At 38.3% G+C, this 17,599-nt stretch overlaps 1 pseudogene; it reads right to left on the reverse strand.

Moving 5' to 3' along the window:
• Positions 1–7,774: 7,774 nt before the first annotated feature.
• LOC125122161 (40S ribosomal protein SA-like) lies at positions 7,775–8,611 on the reverse strand (annotated as a pseudogene).
• Between the last annotated feature and the right edge of the window lie 8,988 nt (positions 8,612–17,599).

A 17,599-nucleotide genomic window follows, 5' to 3' on the forward strand; every position in this document is an offset into this window, starting at 1 on the left:
CACTCAAGTGGATTTCCAGTTGGTTGATTCCCCAGATTAGGAGAACTGACTCTGCTACTCCATTTTCTATAAGGAATGTGAACATCCAGCGATTTGGGTATCTGCATGGGTGGGGGTGTCCTGGAACCAATCCCCAGAAGACACATTGCTTTTATCCAGTTCAGAATCCTTCTCTGAAGGAGTAAGCACAGAGCTCTTAGCCTGGCTGTGTTGCCTTCACAATCTGGTTACAATCTCTCCAGGTTCAGTCATCTGTGACCCCTCACATTCAATCCTCTTCCTTCACTCTCTCTCAGCATCTCTGCTGCAGCCACAGTGAATGATGGCTTTTCCAAATGCTCTTCCTACAGGGGCTTCTCATCCACTGTCAAAGCAGGGATTGTTCTTGCCATGAAAAATTAGTATGCCTTTTTGTTTCCCCCTAACATCAGAGTGGACTGGAACAATCATTCACAGGATTGTCCTAAGGATTGTCTTGAGGAGGGGTATTTAATAAACTCCTTGCCTTCAAGGGGTGGGTGGCTCGTTATTTAGAATCATTAAATGATTTTGTACGCACATCCATACATCCCGTATTTTGGAAAAGACCACAAATTTTAGACTAAACTTCTTCTTCCTGAGCCTAAACTCTTTGGTTCTTTTTGAGGACGACTATAATTTTGTTAATTTTTCCAGGCCAGGACTGATTCTAGAATGTCCCTAGCTTTTCTATAATAATACGGCTCTGTCTGTAACCCATTTACTGAAGAGCTCCTATGAGCCAGACACAGCACTAAGAACTTCAGGTGTACCACCTCATTCAATATGTTGAAATATCATACTCTCTGTTACTAAGTCCATGTTTTTACAGATAGAAAAAACTAAATTTGGGGAAAAATAATTACCCTTCACCTTGCCAACATAGTGAGGAAGAAGAAAACCTAGTATTCAAATAAAGTGCTTTAACTCTAAAACTGTGTTTTTCCAGTAAATCAGATTGTCTTTCTTTGTCCCTCGATGTGTCCTTCTCTAAAGCACCCATAAATTCCAGCTCTCTCATGTGGGACCATCCGGCTGTTCTGACAGACTTTGGATGATGACACTTCACAGACAAGTTGGTTCAGGTCCTGGATGAACCAGGACAGAACTGGCTGAGATTATTCCAGCCCCAGATTTAGCATCTCTAGTTTGTTTCCTATGAGCTTCCAAATCTGAATTGCTGAATAGCCAAGCCTCAAAGCAGTGCCTTGAGAATAATGTAATGTAGAGAACTAGGCAAATGGATTCTTTATCCATATTTCTTTCCAGTTCAGGGTCTTCTGTCAACTCCATTCAATCAATGTTTCTGGAGGACACAACCTATGCCAAAGTTCTAGAAACTGGGATTACAAAGGTTAACAACAGAGAATGAACCTTCTACAGGAGCTAATAGAATAACTGATCTCTGATTGCAGAGACCAGCTGTTGCAAAACAGGGTTTATGAACAATGATTCCGCATATGTTTCTCTGCAGGGGATTGCCACAGTTAAACCAGTTTTGGACACGCTAAAAGCTATTAGCTCTTCCTGGTTATGTGTTGAACCTATTAGCTTATTAGATATCCTGCAGTGAGAAAAATGTTTCACTTTATTTAGATCTGGTTTTTCAAAAAAACAAACAAACAAACAAAAAAAACAATAAAACAAAATAAACCTCTGACTATGGCAACTTTATTTTTCCCTTTGTAGCACATAGCAAAATTCCGTGAAATTAGAGTTCCTTCAAAACACATTTTAGGAAATAGTAGCCTAGAATATTTTAACAGGCTCATAACCAATCTCTCCCTCTCCTCTCTTATCTGAACAGTCTTGCACAATAGTCAGAATTGTCTTCCTCAAAAATGATCAGATTATGCAGGTTACATTACTTTGTTTTAATATCAAATCAAAAATATACAAACAACTCAGAATCTACAATTTTACAATAAATGCTATGATCAGAGCCTTTTCGTTTGGGGGTTTGTTTTGTTTTTTTCTGTCAAAACTATCTTCCCCAGGTTTATGTCCTCCTGTTCCTTTAGTCGCTCAAGCTTAGTGAAGGGGTACCACCCTTCGTTCCCACAAAGCACATTTATACCCTCACTGTCAGTCACTAGAACACCCTTTCCTCCATCTCTGCCTCCTTGTTTATTGCATGATAAAGGAGGAGGGAGGGGTGTTCCACAGTACACTGGTGGTCTGACTTAATCTAAGGAGGCTTTCTGGAACAAATGGAATAAGATGTTATTTTCTTAAAGTTGGCTAGATGCAGTTTTTACTCGGTGATTTAGTGAGACACATGATTTTGCTTGAGTTGTTATACATTATACTGCCAAAAAATAGATTGGAAATGTCAGTGGCCTGTTTTAATGTAAATTCTCCACGTGTTGGGTAAAACATATTGACTTCCAAGTAATAGTGTACTTTTGACTTGATATATATCGACTTGTACCTAGTAGGGACTTATTGATTGTTTTCAGTAAATACCCTGTGAAATGTTTTCTCATTTAGCTAAAAATAAAGATCAGCTTTCAGCAAGATTTTTTTGTTTTCCTTTTCAAGTAGAAAAAATATGTTGATCATGGTGGCTACTCTCAAAGTTGATTTGAAACCATTTGTTTTAAGTGTGTATATAATCCAGAGACCTAAATGAAAAAAATAAAACTTATTAAAAATCTAATAATGCTGCTTTAGAAAAGAAGTTAACTTTTTTCCTACCATATTAATATAAATTAAAATATGGTCAGTATTATCCCGTGTATAAAATTTGCCAATAAATTTGATGTAAACAGATTGGAAAATATGGATCAAGTTTCATATTCATCAGGATTACTCTCTAGTTTTCAAATTATAAAGAACCATTTAAACAAGATCTTGGTTTAATCTCAAAATGTGTTTGCACTGAGAGATTTTGTTTCACTGTTTCTCTTCATGCAACTTGAGCAAACTCTTTTAACTTTCACACTGTATCACTTGCTAAAATGCTATGTTTTCTACAATGAAATAAGGCCTCATATTTCTTTTTCAAATTTATATAGCCACAATTAATCTGTTTCTGACACTGAACAGACAAAAAATAAATGACCGTATTTAAATAAGTATGTTAGAGATTGGTCCAGTGTCTATGGCAAATACATATATATGCATATATGTTCTTATATGTTAGTGTAACTCAAACTTACATCCTAAGAGAATCAAAATTAGGTTTGTTATTCCATCCAAATAGCTAAACCTATGTAACTTTGTGAATTTCAAGTATCTGTTATCTATCAATGTGTAACTATGAATAGTGGGACTCTAGGTACTACATTTTTCTTTCTGCTATTTTTCTGAGCTTTCCAGATTTTCCTTGATTATTAGGAATTTAAACAGAGCCATTTCATGGACTTGGAGAATAGACTTGTGGCTGCTTGGGGGGAGAGGGAGGAAGTGGGAGGGATGGGGAGTTTGGGGATATTGGATACAATATCCCTGAACCACTACAAATGGGCTTCCCAGGGGTTATGCTAATGGAGGCACAGGCAGGTGATTTGAAGGTTGTCTGTTGTCTTCTCCAGAAGAGACTGCAGGTTCTCATCCAGACCCCCTAACCCCTCCAGATGGCCACACTGCAGTCCAGTTTATGTGGGGGTTCAGGAACGCTGTTTCCTCTCCTGGCACCTCCATTTTTAATAGCACCAGTTTCCTATTTTTTTAATGGTTAGGTCCGTCTCTTGTCTCCATCACCATATGACTGATTTCCTGTATTTGGTTCCTTTTATTTGATGAATTTAAATGGGCTTCTATTTTCCTGGCCCTGACACACAGTGGCCATTTATGGCACACTACACAGCCACCCTGGAAATCCAGCCACTGTTCCTTTCTTTTAAATTTGTGAAACATAGTATCTTGGGTATTTGTACTGATTACTTTAAGGCCACAATTTACTGAGCAGCCAAAAGTTACCAGGTATTGTCCTGAATGTCTTCCAGCCTACCTGTCTAATCTCATCTCATTCTCTTCACACCACCCATGCTGATTTCTTTCAGATCATCAGAGGCACACATTTCTTGTTCCCATGCTGCACATATACATGCTATTCATGGAATGGACCACCTCCACTTAACTCCTGAAGACTCATTTATCTCTTATGTTTCAAAGTAAACATAATAATTCTTTGATTCAAAATCATTAATGTTTCTCTGCTGTACACTCTCATTCCACCGTTCACTGCCTCCTCATAGGATGGATAAAATAAATAAGTTACAATAGAATTTGTATTTTAATTTCTCATTGTTTCTCATTAAATTATAAGGTCAATGGAGGCTGGGGTCAAATCCACCTAATTTTAACCTCTACATCCATGCAGGCTGTCAAGACTCTTAAACATGCAAAACTGGTGCTGGATAACGTTAGTTCAATAAGTTATTTCATTTAGTCTTCTCAACCTTCCTTTAAGGTGGATATTCAACTTACTACTTTTTAAAGATTCATTCTACACTGCATTGAGTAGACTGCTACATAGCATGGAATGTTTTAAATGCAGAGGTTTACATAAAAATGAAACAGACAAACATTCTTCCCACTATAAAGCTTACATTCCAGTTGGAAGTATATCCAATACACAAGTGAAATACAGAGGGTGTCAGATGATGATAAGCAAAATTGAAAATAAACCAGGTCTTTAATCCATTTTGAGCTTATTTTTGTTGTATGGTGTTAGGGAGTGTTCTAATTTCATTCGTTTCCATGTGGCTGTACAGTTTTCCCAGCACCACTTATTGAACAAGCTGTCCTTTCTCTATTGTATATTCTTGCCTCCTTTGTCATAGATTAGTTGGCTGTAGGTTCGTGGGTTTAATTCTGGGCTTTCTATCCTGTTCCACTGATTCGTATTTCTGTCTGTGTGCCAGTACCATATGGTTTTGAGGATTGTTGCTTTGTAGTATAGTCTGAAGTCCGGGAGCCTGATTCCTCCAGCTCCATTTTTCTTTTTCAGGATGGCTTTGGCTATTCTGGGTCCTCGTGCTTCCAAATAAACTTTAAAATATTTTGTTTGAGTTCTGTGAAAAATGTCCTTGGTAATTTGATAGGGATTGCATTGAATCTGTAGATTGCCTTAGGTAGTATAGTCATTTTGATAATATTAACTCATCCAATCCATGAGCATGGTATATCTTTCCATCTATTTGTGTCATCTTTGATTTCTTTCATCAGTGTCAAATAGCTTTCAGAGTACAGGTTTTTTGTCTCTTTAGGTAGGTTTACTCCTAGGTATTTTATCCTTTTGGATGTGATGGTAAACGAGATTGCTTCCCTAATTTCCCTTTCTGATCTTCCATTGTTAGTGTATAGAAATGCTGTCGATTTCTGTGTATTGATTTTGTATCCTGCAACTTTGCCAAATTCATGGATGAGCTCTAACAGTTTTCTGGTAGAGTCTTTAGGATTCTCTCAGTTTAGTATCATGTCATCTGCAAATAGTGATAGTTTTACTTCTCCCTTTCCAATTTGGATTCCTTTTATGTCTTTTACTTCTCTGATTGCCATGGCTAGGACTTCCAAAACTATGTTAAGAGTAGTGGTGAGAGCGGACATCCTTGTCTTGTTCCTGATCTCAGCAGGAATTCTTTCAGCTTTTCACCATTGAGAATGATATTCGCTATGGGTCTGTCATATATGGCCTTTATCTTGTTGAGGTAGGTTCCTGCTATGCCCACTTTCTGAAGGGTTTGTATCAGAAATGGGTGTTGGATTTTGTTAAAGGCTGGCTTTTTCTGCATCTATGGAGAGGATCATATGTTTTTTATTCTTCAGTTTGTTAATGTGGTGTATCACACTGATGGATTTGTAGATATTGAAGAACCCTTGCATCCCTGGGATAAATCCAACTTGATCATGATGTAAGCTCAAAATGGATTAAAGACCTAGTTATAGAGGAAAACCTAGGCCAAACACTCTCTGACATAAACGACAGCAACATCTTCTCAGATCCACCTATCAGAGTATTGACAATAAAAAGAAAAATAAAAAAATGGGACCTAATCAAACTGAAAAGTTTCTGCACAGCAAAGGAAACCCTAAACAAAAGAAAAAGGTAACCCATAGAATGGGAGAAAATCTTTGCCAGTGAATCGACTGACAAGGGATTAATCTCTAAAATTTATAAACACCTTCTGCAGCTCCATACAATAAAAAACAAACAATCCCATCAAAAAATGGGCAGAAGATCTAAATAGACAGTTATCCAAAGAAGACATACAGATGGGCAAAAAACACATGAAAAGATGTTCAACATCACTCATTATTAGAGAGATGCAAATCAAAACCAGGATGAGGTACCACCTTACACCAGCCAGAATAGCCATAATCAAAAAATCTACAAACACTAAGTGCTGGAGAGGGTATAGAGATAAAAGAACCCTATTACACTGTTAGTGGGATTGTAAATTGGTGAAACCACTTGGAAAACAGTATGGAGATTCCTCAGAAGACTAAAAATAGAACTACCATTTGATCCAGGAATGCCACTCCTGGGCATCTATCCAGAGAAAACAATGACTCGCAAAGACACATGTACTCTGATGTTCATTGCAGCACTATTTCCAATAGCCAAGACATGGAAACAACCTAAATGTCCATCAACAGAGGTGTGCATCAAGAAGATGCGGTACATATACACAAAGGAATATTACTCAGCCATTAAAAGGAATGAAATACTGGCAATTTTAGCAACATGGATGGACCTAGAAATTATCATGCTAAGTGAAGTCAGCCATATAATGAGACACCAACATCAAATGCTTTCACTAACATGTGGAATCTGAAAAAAGGACAGACTGAACTTCTTTGCAGAACAAATACTGACTCACAGACATTGAAAAACTTATGGTCTCCGGAGGAGACAGTTTGGGAGGTAGGGGAATGTGCTTGGGCTGTGGGATGTAAATTAGATTGTTATGATCATTATGCAACTATAGATGTGATAAATTCATTTGAGTAATTAAAAAAAGAAAATAAACTAGAAAAACAGACTAGCAGATACCATCTAAGGACAAAGTGCTATTTTGAATAGGAAGTTTGGGAGGATGTTCTTGATACTATGAGCCAAGAACTAAAGGAGGTGAGACAGTATAGAAGGCAAAGAATTCCAGAAAGAGGAAACTTCATTTTAGAAGAAATTAATTTCAAAGAAGGGAAGTAATTGTTCTGAGGTAATGACACCAAAGCAAACTTGGGTCTGCTCACCTGACACCTGGAAAAGCCAATCGCCTGACACAGGGGTATGGGGAAGGAAAGCACAGCATTTATCGCAGGGTGCCAAGTAAGGGGAGTGGGCAGCTCATATTCAAAAGACCCAACCTCCCTCATATATCTCTGAAAAGGGGTTTTAAAGACATGATAAGGGAGAGGGTTGAGTGGTTCATGATCAGCTTGTGGACATCCTTCTGATTGGCTGGTGGTGAAGTAACAGGGTGGTATTTTGGGAGTCATCATCAACCTTCTGGTTTCTACCAGTCTGAGATCTACAAGCTGGTGGTCAGAATACAATTGACTTCTTCCACCTGGTAAGGGTTTTATTATATGCAAAACAGCTCCAGGATATGACTTAGGATATTTTCTATAGCCCCCAAGGAGGAACTGAAGATTGTAACTTTGTTTTATGGCTAAAGTATTACTATTTTTCCTTGCTTGATTGTTTCCCTCTGTTTCTACACACTCTTTCATTTTTTTAAAAGAAATGTTACTTTCCATTAACCTACTTCCTTTTAAGAGTTTGTGGAAAAATAATTTAAGACTATTCACTGGCTGTTCCTCCCCATTTAGTAACCTGAGCAGTGGGAGCTGCAGACCAGTCTTCAGTGGCTGGTTGAATGCTCAGTCTACAGTAGGTGTTGCAGGGGCACAGAAGACATCTTCATGCTTGCAGACCAGTCTGCCACCTCAGGGTTAGTAGCAGTGAACTCAGGAGGCAGAAAAATCTATTATCCCTGAAATTTCTCTTTGGTCACAGCCATACAGTTGCTGCCTGCTCTTCCCTTTCAGTCTCCTCAGGATCTCTATAGCAGTAGAGATCAGGTATGACCTTCCATGGCTGTTCACAGGTAGACAGTCTTGTACAGATCTCCAGGGTTAGCATCCACCACATCAGACACACTGAGTGAGCTCCCTTGTTGCTGCATGAGGTGGCAAGGTCCACATAACAGAGGAGAGGCTGTGTTACATAGAGCACTGGTAGGCAAATTAATGTTTAAGAGGGCTCTGTGAGAGGCTGGTGGGATCAGTAACCATCAAAAGACTGTGCTCTCAGGAGGCTTCCTGGATCTGATTAGTGGATGTTCCAGGAGTGAAGCAGCAGCAATAGAAATGCCTCCAATGACAGCAGAAAACTTCAGTATAGCTCAAGCATTAGTATTCCTGGAGGATAGGATACTGACATCAGCTGGGTTTTCAGTGTCAACAATGGAATGAGCTGTTGACAATAGAAACTTCTCTCCAAATCTTGTCAGATTTGTAAGGTAGATGCCATCATTTTTCCTTCTGTAGATGGATGGTTCCATTTGGAAATCAAGGTTGGTGCATCTAAATGTGTTCTTGCTGCAAGGAATTTGAGAAAATAATCTTCTGCCTTCATAATCTTCCTTCAGGATACAGGGCCTCCCAACATTGTGAAATTTTCCCTTGAAGTTATGATATGAATCCAGAAAAACTTAGTATGGACCCCTGTCTGGGTAGCATGGAAAGCTGTTTCTGCATTTTATGACTTGTCTGATTAAATCTAATCCTTGGAACTCTGAAGATTTTCTTCTACAAACAAGAGGGGTAACTTGGGAAGGGTCTCTACCTGGGAAGGACTTCAAGGTCCTGTTGAGCTTCAGTCATAAGGAGCTGTGTTTTGTAACCAGGTCCATGCAATCCCAAGCCTGGGCTCTATTTAATGTATTCAGTTTCACATTATGGCATCTGGGACATAAAACCACTGCAACAAATTCACCACAGTTTATATCATCTCAAGTTGTTTGGCCATGGTCTATATATTCCTGCCCACCCTGCTCACATTTTTTTTTACAAGAGAAAGAACAAGGGCACACACCATTACAGATAAAATTCAGCTTAGGAATTTAGACCATTTCAGCTAAAAAGCATTTTGTAGGGGGTTGTTAGCAGTGGGGTTAAGACACCAGCAATGAAAAGCAAACTGTGGATGTTGAGCTCCAAAGGAAAAACACTGAATTCTGTGCTGTTTCAGATCTGTGGTCAGACCCTTACCATTGATCATGACGAGGGCAACTGAGCATGCAGTGCTGGATCTACAAACGTCCATAAGGCTGTGAAAAGAACTTAAACTTGTGTCACCTTCACACACAAAGGAATTATTAAACCATAAAAATGATGTGTTTGAAGCCTTGACTAGTGAAAAGCCTGTGTTTAGTTCTCTGTCTTTTAAGTGAATGGTGGCATTTCTTAAAATCCTTTTGATGTCTTAAGAACCATTAATGAAGACAGATGAAGACAAGGGCATCTGTGGGCACTGACTGTGATGGTTCACAGTGGACACCCTAGATGTAGAACTCCTTTGTTCAGGGATTTCTTAGTGATCAGTTTTGTGCATGGCTTTTCTTCTGCTGTCCTTGGTCTCAGAATTTAAAGAAAATTTCCAACTTAATCATACTGATGAGGTTGCAGATTGAATGGAGAATTGGTATTGGTTAAACTTGGATTTTTATTTTTTTTTTTTTTTGCTTTTTAGGGCTGCTCTCGCGACCTATGGAGGTTTCCAGGCTAGGAGATGAGTCAGAGCTATGGCTGCCAGCCTATGCCAGAACCACACCAATGCCAGATCTGAGCTGCGTCTGCAATCTACACCACAGCTCACGGCAACAATGGATCCTTAACCCACTGAGTGAGGCCAGGGATCAAACCCACAACCTCATGGTTCCTAGTCAGATTCCTTTCCACTGAGCCACAATGGGAACTCTGTAAACTTGGATTTTTTTTATTATTATTCTGGCTTCAGTATGGACTAATTATTAATGTTTCATATCTCTGGGCTCTACCTATAAAATGCAGATGCTTATATAACTTAAATTTGAAGGCTAGTCCAAAGCTAGAGATGGCCCATGTGAAATACATTAATACTATGGGCATGTATTAGATCTGTGGCAAAAGATTACTCTAAGGTGTATATTTACTGATTATAATGAAGATTATTCAGGACAAGCAGCTCAATGTGGAAGAAAATCACAAGACACTGGAATAGAGAAAGCTAAATTATGTCTTTACTATCCCAAGAAATAGCACAGGACTCGGGTCGACATAGTGCAAACTACTGGACTTATTTATCTTGTCATTGGTAATAAGGAGGTTAGTGCAGAAGATTCCAAATTCCCTTTCAGATAAAAACAAACAAACAAACAAAAAATCCCCATGATTCTCTAATGTATATCCTCTATGCATTTGTGTAATGTGGCATCCAACACTCACAGGAAAAGTAAAACTCTTGAGAAATTCTAACATTCCAAGCCATCACACAGTGGAATCAACTTTCATTAAGAAGCACATTCCATTGGGGACAGAGTATCATTTCCATTCCCAAATATCATTTGATTAAATCTCTAGTGTTATCCAGATCCAGGGTAAAAAAAATGGTAATATTTCCTCAGACAACTCATATTTTTCCATTCCAATTTTGATAGCGCAAAAATAAAATTTTTATTAAATATTAAGACCAATGAAATAAGAGCAATTTCCTTTCAGAACCAAGATTAAAACATTGGATGAGGCATTGTCTTCTAAGTTTTCACTCAAAATTTCTATCTAACTTTTAAAAAGCCTGTATGTATTAATGAGGTTGGAAACTTCAGATGCATTTACATCTATTTGCTGGAGAATAAATAGTGCTTTACTTGGGAGTTCTGTTTTTCTGAGTCGCTGTTATGTGGGTCATTTGAGAGACCTATAAACACATTTGTGCATTTCAATTATTCTCTCTACCTACAAGCACTTTACTGTCTCCTCTGATTCACCCTTCTCTATAGTTACATCTCTTAAAGAAAAGTGTGGGGGGGAGCTATATAAAGTGATTTTCACATCTTTAAGAATCCCATAAAAATATGAACTCCAGGAATTGACTCTCTCCCTCTGGAATTTCTGTTCCTACCTGGCAGACTTTGTCTTGTTTTACAAATTTAAGCAACCATAAACTTTAAGCATTTATATTTCTACGTCTTCACTTTCAAACTCTAGTTATGCTCTGTAAAATGGATATTCTTTGATATTTGCCTTTCTTTACTTCTCAGTAGAATGAATAATAGAGAAGAATGTGGCAACAAAACTTTAATGTGATTTATGACTTATATCACTGACAAAAAACTAATGTGCCTGAAATACAAAAGTAATCTTTTAAAAGGGAGAATAATATGGTAAAAAAAATACCAAAACTTCTGTAGCAAATGGGTTAGAGATACGAACATATGTTTTACAGAAAAAGTAAAGGTCAGTGTGCTTAATCATGTAAAACATTTTAACTAGGTAATAATGAAATAAATGAAAATTTAAAATACAGTGATTTATAATTTCTCATGCAATGCATTGGCAAAGTCTAAAAGTTGACCACAGGTTTTGTTGTTGAGGCAACAGGGAAATAGTGACAATGGGGATACAATATGATTCAAAACACGTAGTGATGGGAGTTCCCTTTGTGGCTCAGAGGATAACGAACCCAACTAGGATTCATGAGGATGTGGGTTTGATCCCTGGCCTTGCTCAGTGGGTTAAGGATCCTGCATTGCCATGAGCTGTGGTGTAGGTGGCAGACACAGCTAGGATCCTGTGTTGCTGTGGCTATGGTGTAGGCCAGCAGCTGCAGCTCTGATGTGAACCCTAGCCTGGGAACTGCCATATTCTTCGAGGACAGCACTAAAAAGAAAAAAATAAATATGTAAATAAATAACAAATGGTCAGGATGTGACATCAATTAATCAAATTTACCTGTGCAGTAACCCTCTGATCCAAGTAATACCTGCTTTAAAAATGTATATCAAGGCATATATGCATGGAAAATTTGTTTTTTGTAGCCAAAGAAAAGAGAGATTTCAAATTCCCATTAGAAGGGAAGGTTGAATAAACTCTGGTAAGATCTACAAAAAGGAGAATAAGAAGCTCTAAAAGGGAGTGAGAAGTATCTCTACATGATATTATGAGCTATGTCCTAAATATAGGGGAGAAGAAAGGAAACAACTGGAGGAAATGTACAGTTTACTATAAGTAAATGCAATCACCCACTATTGATTACAAAGAAAATGTATAGGGCGTCTTATGTACGTACATACACGCATGCATACCAAACATGGTTACATTTATAGGAAAAACAATAAAAGCATAAAGATAAACAGATTAATTTTTTAAGGAAGAAGGGAAAGGGCAGAATGCTAGGAATAGAAGGCAGAGTTCTCTAAGTCTGTGATATTTTCTAGATTTGACTTGGTAAACATGTAAACATTTTACCTATGTGTAAAATAATATAATACCTCAAACAAAGCAAAATGAAACAAATCTACTTAAATGTGTCTCAAATTGACGATGTAATTGAATCAAGAAAAATTTTTTTTCCAGGGAGTTCCCTTTGTGGCTCAGTGGTTAACTAATCTGATTAGGAACCATGAGGTTTTGGATTCGATCCCTGGCCTTGCTCAGTGGGTTAAGGATCCGGCGTTGCTGTGAGCTGTGGTGTGGGTTGCAGACGTGACTCAGATCACACGTTGCTGTGGCTCTGGCATAGGCCAGAGGCTACAGTTCTGATTCAACTCCTAGTCTGGGAGCGGCCCAAGAAATGGCAAAAAAGACCAAAAAAAAAAAGAAAAGAAAAGAAAAAAGAAAAATTATTTCCATGTATGTAAAACTCAATTTTACTGCTATCTCAGTGGATTTCACCATAAGGAAAAAGTAAACTGCAAAATAAAATAAAACAAAACAGTAACTAGTTTTCTAGTCCTGTCTTCAAAGGTAATGGTAGTGTTATTATCCTAAGACTGTTGAGTGAGTTATAAGATAAAGCAGTGAGTAAGATTCTTGTCCCTGAGGATCAGGATGAAAGAGCTAAAGGATAAGGTCACTAAAGCTAAGTAATGATCATGCAGTTTTGAACTTGAATGTGGAGTTCCAGTATGGACTTGTAATGTGTTTAGCTATTAAACACCAACAAAGTTGACAAAATTAGAATACTTGTTGTGCAACTCCTAGACAGTGACCATAAACAGCTGCCAACTTCACCACAAAGACAATCCACTATCTATAAAGAATCCACAGCCCACACATTCATAAATAATGTTTACCCAAAACTCTATGAGGCCTATAAACTGCAAAAACGAAGTTACAGGAAATTTGGGGAACAGAGAACAGTTCCATGAGATCAGAGGGATGATTATGAAAACATCACATGACAACTATCTGATTTCTTCAACAAACAATTGCAAGGGAAGGTAAAAAGAGATTGAAAACAAATCAATAATTCAAATGGAACTTAAGAGACATATTGGTCAATTGCCATATATTTGACATTCAAATTTAAACAAGAAAACTTAAAAAAAAATGAAAGAGGAATTTGAATATTAACTCAATCACTGATATTAAAAGTCACTGCCAATTTAATTAGAGGTTTGAACATAGTGATGTGGCTACTTTAAAAGAAAAAAAAAAGCTTTATCTTTTAGAAATCCATGTTGACAAAATTACAGATGACATGGTGTTTTATGAGATTTTCTTCAAAACAACCGAAGTTGAGATGAGTGGATGATGGTATAGGTGAAACAAAACTGGCCATGACTTGATAATTTTTCATGTCATTTATGAGTATCTGGAGTTTATTATAGTATTCATGCTATTTCTTATGTTTAAATATTCCATAATATAAGGCATAAAAATTAGCCATTGTATCATTGTTTAGCACTTTGAGTTACCTCAAATATGGGCAAAATAACTTGTAAGGTGGTATGAAGAAAATTCAAATAATGATTCCCAGACTGAAAGAACATCCTTACCAGTTATTTTTCTAACATAATTTATACATAATTTTTATTTTATGATCATGGCTTTTGTCTCCAGGAGTCCATGTTGAAGTAAAAATTCTCTCCCAAGAAAAATAAAGGAAATAATCCTTCCAACACTGTGAGGATTATACTACCAGAGTTGCTCAGTTCTAATAACCAGGTAGCAAAAAATAGATAAAAGTAGAACATTTTGATTGGAGAATGGATTTAGAACCAACATTGTAACAGCTCAGTTACAGAGAACAGATTTTTCTTCTAGCTAGTTTAAGTTAGAAGGGATTTATTATAGGATGTGATCCAGCTCACAGAGGGTTAGGGGACTTAAAACAACATTCTAGGTTGAGCTTCTAAGCATTACTCCCCAAGCTCCTCCACAGACCTGGGCTGGCGAAGGTGGCTGCTGTGATTCCACGATAAGAAAACTTATCCACTCAGTGTATCACCAGTTTATAGTGTTGCTCCAATCAGGAATCCAGTTTCAGGACTACGAGCCACACCTGTCATAATGTGAACAAGAAAAAAAGAAAAAGATGCAAGTACAGCTGATTGGCCCAATCTAAATTAAATCTGGAATTCTAGCTAATAAAAACAAAGTCTTCAAGTCATAGTTTTAGCTTCCCACAATTTTCAGCCTGGAGGCCACACTAGGCAGAAGATGCCAATCAGCCACATCATCAGGACCAACACATTTCCTGTTCATATTTCATGAGCCATCACTCCCTGCAGACTTCTCCTGCCCCGCTGCCCCCCACGTCTGTCAAGTCCAAATCCGAATCATCTCTGACTACATGGTGCTCATGATTGGATAAAACACGCTTTTTCTCTTATTCCAAATACACTTGTACAGAATATGCAGAAAGCGTTTCTCCTGCCCCTTTTAGTGGAGAAGTCACATCACAAACACAAATGCTTTCTCAGGCCTCACTTAAGGAATTCGCTTTCATGCATGTACCCAGATAGGGAACCAGCCCAAGTCCACCTCCACCCACCTCTCAGGCATGTATTCTTTTACCAGGATGGTTGTTTGGGAAGTGATGTTACAGAAGGTTTCAACATTTTAAAGCAAGAATGTTTATGTTTGTCCTTCTGAAGTGGTGTCATCTTGTAGTTCATTTCTGTGTTTACTATAGGTGTTCAGCCTCCTCCAGTGCAGTTTCTTAGTCCTCTCTCTTCAGCCTCCCTGCAATCCAGAATCTAGTGAGCATTGAGGAGATACCTAATTAAGGAATGAGTGCTCAATGCAGGGGACTTGCAGGGTCTGAGACTCAGGAAGTGAGAACAGCACAGAGAGCTCCGGCTGGAGCCAGAGGAAGAAATCACATCCAGACGACAGTGTCTGGTGCTTGGCTGCAGAGGAGTTTTTCCTAAATAGAAAAAAAAAGTGCCAGCTACTTATATTTTTTTGGGAGGGAGGACAACAGAACATGCATCGATATAGTAATCAAGGCCTGGTTCCAAATAATTCACTAGTGTCAGAAGTAGATAAAGGCATCTAATTAAGACATTAATTAAAACTCATAATAGTTACTTAATTAGAAAATATAAAAATACCATTAGATTTGCTCCTTTTAAATTAGCTGAAGCAGCTGATTAGCAGGTGTTCTGAATGTATTTTTTTTTATTCAGTACAATATCATGTGGGTAAAAATTAGACCTGTAAATAAGGATATTACAGTCAATCATAATGAAGTTTGTAGCAGCTGTTGGAGAGGCAGTGTAGGGGTTCTCGCCCCACCACCCTGGTACATGGCCAGCCCTATAATTGCTTTCTGCTTACTCTCAACTTCCACTGAAGTTTAAAATCGACAAGCTCCATCCCACAACCATTTTCCTGAATGTTCTAGGAGTTCCTATGCCCTTTGGGTGCCTCAGACTCAAGCACTAAAAGGAGAAGGCCAAGGGAATGATTTAAATTGGTGTGGAAGGAATGTAGGATAAAGACATATGGTGTTGCAGTGGGCAGGGGATGCTGGCAAGTCCCCACAGAGGCTACCCTGGAGGGCACACTATGCTCTCATTTGGTGGAGGTACAGTGGGTCAGTGCGCCTGCATAGCTCTCACATCCATGCCATTGCATCCCCAGACACTGTACTTTATGTGTATTATATTAGATCATGTTATGAAAATGAATTTTTCACAGTTCCTTTTATGGCTCAGTGGTAACAACACCGACAGGTATGTATGAAGATGTGGATTCGATCCCTGGCCATGATCAGTGGGTTAAGGATCTGGTGTTGCTGTGTGCTGCGTTGTAGGTCACAGATACAGCTCAGATCTGGTGTTGCTGTGGCTGTGGTGTAGGCTGGCAGCTGCAGCTCAATTTGACCCCTATTCTGGTAACTTCCATATGACACAGGTTCAGCCCTAAAAAAAAAGAAAGAAAATGCATTTGTTTTGTTCTTATTTCCATCTCACTGGTCAAATGAAACCTTCCCAAGAATAGGCATTAGTCTGGTGGATTGGATCACCTGATATAAACAAGATTGAGTGCAAATTAAGTTCTTGGTAAATATTGATAAAAAAACGAATGAATGAATGACACTATTGAGGTTTGTGTATTGTGTGAATGTGTGTGTATGTTTGCGTCTGTGTGCTGCTTTTTGATATTTTAAATGTTGGGGGATCAGAAAGTGTGTTTGTAACGTCTCACTGACTCAAAACTCCCCACATGGTAGTCTACTGTCACATATTCTTATAAGCCTGGATGTAAACTCCATTATCACAGAGAAGTCTAAGCAAATACTATCACCTTGAGCCCATGAAACGATGGCTGGGATCAACCATTCAATATATACCCTCTTCATTATTACAAACACCCGACAAATGAAGACCCCCTAATCCTCCTGCCTCTCTTGCCCTTTTAGAATTTTTCTTTGGGATTTCTGTATCCCAAGCAGAAGTTTCAAGCCCAATGAAGCTTTTCAAATAGAAAGTGTTGGAGGAAAGAGCCTGACTCTGTCAAAATAGGTGTCTGCATGGATGGGAAAATAGGAAGATGGTCAGATTCAACTACCCTGTATGGGAAGCCAGAGATAAGAATGGTATGTTGAAGGAAATAGTGCCATTGAGGGCAAAGATCCACAGATGTAAATTCTAAATAGGCTACTCAATGAGGGGTTAGGGGTATTTATAACTGGGTGGGTGGGACTAAGAGTGAAGGCTGCCAGGTCCAGAAAGGAAGAGCCTTGCATGTGGGCTAAGAGGTAGGCAGCTCATTTCTCTGGACCTTAAAAGTTTCTGCTTTAAAAAGTGATGTGTGAAATTTGTCTTTAGAACTCTTGCTGAGAAAAACTTTCTGGAGAATGGACCAGAAAGGAAAAGCCAGATGTGGTAGGGCTGCTAACATTGGGATGGTAAACATTTTTTCCATTTCTGAATTTTTTTGTGTGTGTCTTCTCAAGTGTCTATTTTAATTAAATTAGGAGGACTGACTCTATTGTCCTTTTAGCGTTTTTCTTTGGGGTTTCTGTATCCAAAGCAGAAGTTTCAAGCCCATTGAGGCTTTTTAAATAGAAAGTGTGAATTGATGATGGAGGAAAGAACCTGAATCTATCAAAATCGGTGATTCCCTGGAT

This window comes from Phacochoerus africanus, chromosome 3, assembly GCF_016906955.1.
Source record: "Phacochoerus africanus isolate WHEZ1 chromosome 3, ROS_Pafr_v1, whole genome shotgun sequence".
Classification (NCBI taxonomy): Eukaryota; Metazoa; Chordata; class Mammalia; order Artiodactyla; family Suidae; genus Phacochoerus; species Phacochoerus africanus.